Genomic DNA, 8,722 nt, shown 5'->3' on the forward strand with positions numbered 1-8,722 from the left:
GGTTAATTGTCATGGGTGAATACTTAGGCGCCAAAGTTTTCAAAAACAAGATTTTCTTTTCAACCATCTTTGCCAAGATCCTTTCCTTTCATAAACACACGCTTGGGTAAGTCCAACTCACCCAAGGTTTTCAAAAATTCTTTTCATCAAGGTATTTTTCCAAGGGGGTTCCCAACCTATAGTTTTATGAAGGAACTAAGAGTCACAATGACATGATGCTAGCCATCATACCACTAAGGGGATGATAATTGAGGTGTTAAAAGGATCATACATACTTAGGATAAGCATGTATAGGGACAACATAATTAAGATGATTCAAACAGGGGTCATGATGTTAATCATCATACCACTAAGAAGATGACAACATGGATATGGTCAAGGGGGCATACATGCTTAGGGTAAGCATGCATAACATCAACAAGGGGGTTCACATACTTGGGAGCAAGTATGCAAAGCATCAAAAAGGGGTTCATCATACTTTGGGAATAAGTATGCATAGAGTAGAGGACCAAAAATCACACATGATACAATGAACCAAGTATATAATGGAGCAATGAGCACACCAAGAAGGATAAATAGCAAGAGATCAAAAGATGGCTTGCCTTGGTTGGCTTATTTGTCCCTGGACTTCTCCAACTCCAAAAAATAAGACTTCGAACAATATAAATAAAATCATCGTCCGAACCACTTCTTCTTTCCCGGAATTGTTCGCATCTATCGCCGAAAAATATAAAAGAACACAACCAACACATTGTACCAACAAAATAACATACAACAAGCAACAATCAATAGATAACCACTCTACTAAGGGCTAACATACTAAGGTCTTATAGATACTACAAAACAACTTTAAGAGTTTTGATTTTAGAAAACTCAATTTATTCACCTAATAAGGGCATAAGAGCCTCACCAATTATCAATTGCCTCTTTGGGTATCACCATGACATAAATTAATTATCCCCTGGTATATAACACCACAAAGAAGACAAGTGCATTGGTTAGACATCAAAAGCATTCATATTTTATTTTTAAACATTTTTGTAAAAGTAGGAAATCATTTTCCTAGTTTATTTGGCTAATAGACACTATGCAAAAATAGGAGGTAAACAATATGCTACACTCTTTTGAAAACTTAAGCAAAACAATAGGTCTAAGGTTAAGTTGCAGAGGGTTTGTTTTGCAAGAATAAAACATAGGCTGAGTATTTTTTTTAAAACAAAGTGGTGGCAAATGTTTTGAATAATTCAAAAAGATTTTAATTCTAACAATGCATGTGACACACATACACTCACAAACAGAGATAAATTTTTATGATCAGTGACAAATGATATTTTTCCTGGATGGGCAATAACAAAACAAGATTAACACGATTGGATTCATCCAAAAATATGAAATCTACAATTTTAGGAATTAGAAATACTAACCAGAATACAGTGATCATGTTTAAAACATTAAAAATCGTACAGAAATCCTAAAAATATGAGGCCAGAGGCATTGGAAAGGTAACGAAATTTCTGGTCTAATGCAATTGATTTCACTCGATTTGGCTTGTAAAACTTTAGTTATTCAAATTTTGGTGCCACTGGTTTTAACACAATTAAACAGCTATTTTCAATTTTTTTCAAATGGCTCACACGGGCGGGAAAGTCTTGGGCCACGCAGTTTTTGAAGAGTGGGCCGGCCCAGGTGGTTGTCCAGGTGGAGGTGAGGAAAAAATTAAAGAAAAAGGGAGGAAGAGGGCCCCGGGCGGGCCAGGCCGGTGCATGGGCTGACGTGGCCATGCAGGCCACGCATCCCCACGATCGGGACGCGACCTGGGTCGTCATATTCCCTCGTCTGTGCACGCACGCGGCTCGGGAAAGAAGTTGGGGGCGGCCAGGGGCTCACCGGGGCGACGGAGGTCGACGACGAGGGCTGGGCGGAGCAGTGCCGGGTCGATGCAGTCCAGGGGCACGTCCGCCAGCCTCTCCTCCTCCTGCAGAAGCTCCTCCCGGAGGCCTCCTTCCGCAGATGCTTTCGGACGAGCCACGGCGGCGGCAGTTACCCAGGGCCGGGTCATACATATTCAGGGCCCCGGGGCAGAGACACAAAAAGGGCCCTTATTGACAATAAAAAATAGAATGCATTGTATTTTAAAAGCAACGCTGTACATATATAGCATTATATTGATGGTCTTTGAACTCAAATAACTACATCATGGCAACATTATAGTTCTACAAATGATCAATCTTCCAAGTGCCATAAAAAGACCATCAATTCATCTGCAAAACAAACAATTTTGTCAAACTGATTGTTATTTGAAGCTTTTGTTCTACCATATAAGATATGAAGTTAATGAACAAGAAATTACATCAGTTTCCATCATCTTCATTCTACTATGTTCTTCATGCGGTAAAAACTTCTCAATCTGCAATGCTCTTCACTCCATGTCTTCACCGGGAACAAAACTTCCCCAAAGTTCACTACATATGGCAAAGCAAAGCAATCTTAACACTTCATGTTTATACTATGATGAACAAATCTTTTGTTTTCTTTTAACACTTCTAGAGGCAAAGTCATCAATTATCGCATCAACATTTATTTCATCCAGCTTATCTTTCTCAATGCATAAAGTTGCAAGACCGGTCAGTCTTTCCTGTGACATGGATGATCTCAAATAGTTTTTCAACAACTTCAACTTTAAGAAACTACGTTCTGCTGATGCTACAGTGACCGGTACAGTAAATAAAATTCGATAAGATATTAATATGTTTGGGAAGCAAGCTATGTCTCTAACAAACTCAAAAATCTCCATAGCACGCAATAGCACATCAGATTTGGGTAAAGTCATTTGCAGTAGTCTTAATTCAGAAAAAAGATCATCTAATTCAACATCACTCTAAGAAAAGGTTTCTACAAATTTTTCACAACATTTGCGCAAATCAATATCATTCAATGACTTTAAGTATTTTGAGTTAAGTAAGAATCTAAATATATTTTTGAACACTTTAAGTTCTTCAAATCTGTTTTCCAGAGAGACTTTTGCAACATCGACCATGACTAAGAAATAATTAACTTCAAATGCCTTCTCAGCTAATAGAACTTCTTCATCGTGATCGGGCTCATCAAATTGTCTTTTCCTAGTAACAGTACGTTTTATTGGAAATGATGGTTTTATTCCCATTTCGGATGCAAGTCCTTTCGTAATCTTCAAACTAGATGCAAATCCTACATTTCTGTAGTTGTCAAAAAAATCCATTACTCCTCCAATTTGCTGCAAAGTAGAGTCGACACACATGGTCGCGGACTGCAAGTTCTTACTCACTGAGTTTACAACAAATAAAATGTCATGCCAGATGACCATACCGAGTAAAAAACTCAAAACTACCAAGCGCATCAAATAAATTTTTTGCATCAGTCTTCGACTTGGCATCTGTACAAATTTTACCTACCTCGGACAAAGCTAACCTTAATTGGGGCGCTTGAAATCTAATAGCTTTAACACTTTTAATTCTACTCTCCCAGCGTGTGTTAGACAATCCTTTCACAGTTAAACTTGGAATATGGTCAAGCAACACTTTCCATCTTTTAGTGGAACTTGAAAATAAAACATAAATGCATTGGACAATTCCAAAAAAGGAAATAGCTTTACCGCACGAACTAGCCATATCACACAAAGTAAGATTTAGACTATGACACGCACATGGCATATACAGAGCACTTGGATTAATTTCAAGCAATCGACTTTGTACCCCTTCCTTTTTCCCTTTCATGTTCGAACCATTATCGTAACCTTGGCCTCTGACATCATTAATATTTAAGCCATAAGACTCTATAGCATCAAGAAGTACATTAAAAAGACCCAAACCAGATGTGTCATCCACCTTTAGAAATTCCATAAAGAACTCCTCTATCTTAATTTTGTTGTTGGACATGTTAACACATCTAATAATTAAAGTCATTTGTTCTTGATGGCTAACATCCGGAGTACAATCAAGAATAACAGAGAAATATTTAGCCTCTTTAACAATTTTTAAGATAGAACTTGTAACAGCAGAGGCCAATAGAGAAATTAACTCATTCTGAATTTTGTGGCTGAGATAATGATGATAAATTTCATCATTTTTAATTCGCCTAAGATGTTCTTGCATTACTGGATCAAATTCGGCAATCATCTCTACACATGCCAAGAAATTACCATTGTTGTATTCGTAAAATTTTTCACTAGATCCACGAAAAGCTAAGTTTCGTTTAGCAAGAAATTTCACAATGGACACTAGTCTTATTAGCACTTGCCTCAAATGTTCTTTCTCCTTTGTGATTTGTTGCTGCAAATCACTATCAATTGTTTTATTTTTTGATAGTCTGACTCTAAATTCATTCCAAGTGTTCAAGTTTTTAATATGCTCTGCACCATTTTCATGTTCTTTAAGTCTCTCGCTAAGATGCTTCCAATCTTTCAGTCCATTACCTGCTAACGAACTCTTGTTGCCATGGGATTTAAAAAGCTTACAACAGAAACAATACACCTTGTTAACATATGTAGAGTAAACCAACCATTTCCTATCATGCATCTCCCCATTGTTCATTTTTCTTGAATAATAAGTTTCTGAAAAATGCCTAGACTTACTATCTGGTGGGAACACAATATTCTCTTTTCTTAAGGGCCCCTTTTCAATTAAAATGTGCCTACCTTTATCATCCAAATTGTCCCAATTTCGTGGATCAAGAATATCAACAGTAAAAGGTCGCTGTTCATCAACTCTTGGAATTTCCGAATTTGGTGAATCAACTCGGTTTTCAGGTTGACTAAAATTATTATCACCTAATTTCTCTGTTTGGTGCTCTTCAACATTTACTAGGGCCAATTGCAGGGAGTTCCTAGAAGAGCTACCAGTTGCAAAAAATTTGTCTATCGAACCTCTCTCGGATTCTAGCAGTTCATCTCTCTTTTGTTTTCTCTTCTTTTTCTCATAGCCAGATAAACATTTTTTAGAAGACATGTCACCAAGAAAACTTGCAGTAAATAATCAATACAGGGAACAAAAGCACCTGGATATGAGCATATGGCTCGATGCCGAATTGTTGATGCAGGTTCCTTGATCTGCAGCCTGCAACACGTACTCAACCGTCCCCTCTTCTTCTCCTAATGTGCTCGCCAACGCTCAGATCCAATCAGAGAAGAACTCAAGAGCATACCTAAGAGGAGAGAAATTGGAGATATGGAGGAATCAGAGACAGGGATCCGTGCTATTTAACAGCGATGCGGCCGGATTAGGGGAGGTAAGGATACATACCATCTCTCATCTTGATGCGGGATTGCCTCAAACGTCTAGGGAGATGATTGGGGAACAAAATAGCACCGTTGGTCTCCATTGATGGCTGGAGCGACCTCGGAATTGGAAAGGGCCGAGGGGGAGGCAGCGTTCTCAGCTCGGATTGGAGAAATTTGGGGAGTCGGGACTCGGGAAGGAGACGAGTCAATGATGAGAAAAAGGGGAACGATAGGATTGGGTACTGCCGTGCTGTGCTAGGAGAATTGTGATCGATTAGATTTTTCATTGCATCCACGTTTGGTCCCTCACGTGATGGGCTGATGACTTAGGCCTTATTTCTCTTTTCCCAATTGTCTTCCTTATTTTTTTTTGGCCTAATACAAGGTATCCTATACTAAACTACTTGCTGGGCCGGGGCCCCTGCCTCGCGAGGGCCCAGGGCGGTCGCCCCGTTGCCCCGCCTTATGGGCCGGCCCTGCAGTTACCGGTAGCCCTGGACGACGGAAAGATGTGCGTTAGAAAGGTAAGAAGCAGGGGCATGTGATGGAGAAGAAAGGAGGGGGGAAGAGCGTCGGGGTTGAGCTCCTTCTTGACCGCCACCCTCACGGACTACGGCGGTGCGGGTACCCTCCGGCGAGCAGCAAGGGAAGGGGAGAGCTGCGGAGCTTCTTTGTGGCTTAGTGGGGTGGGAGGTAAGTGGTGTGAGGGTGGAGTGAGCTGGGGGCTCGGGTTTTATAGGCGAGCGAGCTCAGCCGCGGACGGGCGCGCGCGGTGACCACGGCCAATGGCATTGCGCGGTGATCACGTCCAATGGCGGGCACGGCGTGGCCTCTGCAGGGTAGGGCGGGCCTCGGGAGTGTGCGGAGTGCAGAGAGGAGGGAGAGGTCAGTGCCTGGGCGTGACAAACGGGGCAGGCGTGCTCGATGCCGTGCTGATCAAGAACGGGTGGTCATTAGTTGGGCGTGGCTATAATGGACATAGGGATGCTGTGCTCGGTAGGGGATGCAGGGCACTAAACCTAGGCGTGCCCAAGGGCCATCATGGCGTGCTGCATTGGGACGAGGCGAAGGGAGACAAGGGTCGCCATGCCCGTGGCGCTGCAGCCAAGACAATGAAGTGAGAGAGGGTGAAACGGGGAGGACAGAGGGAGGGCTGGCTCCGAGAGGCTGCCAGGCAGGGTTAGAGCAGGGCTGGGTATGTCTACCCACGTTGATACCGTCTAGGAAGGAGAGGAAGATCAGCACAAGATCTCACATTCATAAAAATGCCTCAGCCACCTCTCATGTGTTTGAGAGAGAAAGAAAACCAAGAAAGATTTGGAGGGAAACAAAGAAAGAGGGGAGCATGCTAGCGGGTGCATGACGATTGCTTAGTTGTGGAGTAAGGTTCTCATAAGCAAAATCTATCTTGTAAAGGATTTAATTCAAGGGTGAATTGGAATTATTGAAAGTAGATGAGATGGAGAGAGATAGGATCATATGCACTTGAATGGCATGGCCGACACTTCACTAGTGCCATGCAAAAAGAATGCATTACCTATTCTCCCAAAGGGTCAAATGGGAGTTGTTTGAATCACTACACATGTCTATGGCAAATTTTGAACGAAATTCATTTGAATATAATTTGAAGATTTAGAGAGTAGCAAGGTAGTACTTTGAATTTAAAGGTAAAAAGTACAGGCACATGTACAACTAAGCATGGTAGTTTTTCTTGAAATTTGTTTGATAGCAAAAAGTGCAAGAAAGGCATGTGTACCCATAACATGCATTTTGGTGAAAACAAAATAAAACAAGAGAATAATTATATATAAATTATTTTTGGGTGGAAATAAGGTGATATAAAATACCACACACCTTTCCCATTTTATATGAGAAAATAATTTGAAAAGCTTTGATAAAACTAGAAGTGGCTTTGTAGTGAGAAACTAGAGAAGAAATTAAATAGGGTTTTGGAAATGTTCTTTTAAAGGAAAGTAAGAATAAATTTTTGGGGAAAGATATCAAGGGTAGAGGATTATTACACGATGTAGCAATCATCTCCACACTTGGTTTTGTGAATATTAAACTTGGATGAACATAAAATCAAGAGATAAAGAGGAAGAAGTGATCTAGAGTTGAAACAGTGGATAGGATATAAGATCAAGTGGAATATATGTGTTGCAAGGATAGACTGAGACATGCAAGACGTGGAGGTTGAAGAGGGTGTTGCATAGATGAGATCCATGCATTGAGGTCAGCAATAACAGTGGTGGTTGTTTAGATATCAACAGCCAAAGTCTGGAACTTTTAAGTAGGCACACTCATGTTGCCATCAGAGAAGAGATTTTATGTAGTGAGATGGGAAACAACTTTTCCTAAGCCACACAAGTGTTTCATTAGGTGAGTTGCTTGTTTTACCACTAGAGGTGTTGTTCTTTGGGGTAGCTCAAGACAAAACCCAACAAGCAGATCAAGACAATTTATCTACCAACATATCAGAGCAATTCATTACAACAAACAGATCAAGGCAATTCATCTAATTAGTCTATAGAAAAAGTTTTTTGTTCCCCCTAATTTTTGCACTAAGGACAACTAAACCAGGTTGCAAAAGTTGGGGTGTGACAGATCTTCCACCCTTAAAATAATCTCGTCCCGAGATTACTAGGCGTAGGACTAGAGGGGTTGTAAAGTTCAACTAAAGTTAGACTCCATTCTTCTGTAGATGTGCCGCCGTTGAGAGGGTTGCAACTTCAGCTTCTGAGAGACACGGTAGATTCTGGCCGAGAGCAAGCTTCGTGAAGAGGTTGACTACTCCATGGAGGTGGTAGATCTAAAACTTCTTAACGATCCTAGCGGGGGTTCAAGATTCTGGGAGAGTTAGTGTACTCCAACGGGAATTTGGTAGGGTTGAAAAGTATTAGAGTTAGCTTAATTTAGTGGAAGACGAAGCCTTCCACCCTTAAAATTGTTCACCGGGGGTTTTGAAAACTTAAGTTTCGGCCACGGAGTCTTGTCGGGAGCTTTTTGAAGAGGTCTTCGGTATCTCGTCTTGAGTCGAACAGCTTCAGGGGGCGATGTGTAGTCCACAACTTCAAAGGGGGGGGGGGGGTTATGCATCCCAACGAGTTCTCAACGGTGTTTTTAGAAAGGTTGAAAATTTTGGGGTCAGCTCCAATTTTTAGTGGAAGACGAAGTCTTCCACCCTTAAGATTTTTCATCGGGTTTTTGGAAAAAAACTCGGAGCTTCTGCCTTGTGGTCCTGTCTGGGGCTTCTGAAGAAGTCGTCGATCTTCCGTATTTAGTTGAAGAATCTTCGGGGGAGAAATGTAGACCACGGCTTCAAAAGGCACTCACAGTGTTTACTAAACCTTATAACGCGCGGTAAGTTAGTAAGTCGATGAAGCGCCTGGTTGTTGTCCATATGAAACAGCATCAAAGGTCATCGGAGACAATTTTCAGATTGGGTGTCAGTGCTAACTTATACCAGCT

At 41.2% G+C, this 8,722-nt stretch overlaps 1 long non-coding RNA gene across 1 annotated transcript; it reads right to left on the reverse strand.

Moving 5' to 3' along the window:
• Window positions 1-699: 699 nt before the first annotated feature.
• Window positions 700-5,545, reverse strand: LOC127321264 (uncharacterized). The gene is made up of 5 exons (XR_011756340.1): window positions 5,277-5,545; window positions 2,351-5,178; window positions 1,888-2,261; window positions 911-961; window positions 700-714 (listed from the first exon to the last, which is right to left on the reverse strand). It is a non-coding gene; the product is annotated as an uncharacterized lncRNA (long non-coding RNA).
• Window positions 5,546-8,722: the final 3,177 nt, after the last annotated feature.

Source organism: Lolium perenne, chromosome 1 (genome assembly GCF_019359855.2).
Source record: "Lolium perenne isolate Kyuss_39 chromosome 1, Kyuss_2.0, whole genome shotgun sequence".
Lineage (NCBI taxonomy): Eukaryota > Viridiplantae > Streptophyta > Magnoliopsida > Poales > Poaceae > Lolium > Lolium perenne.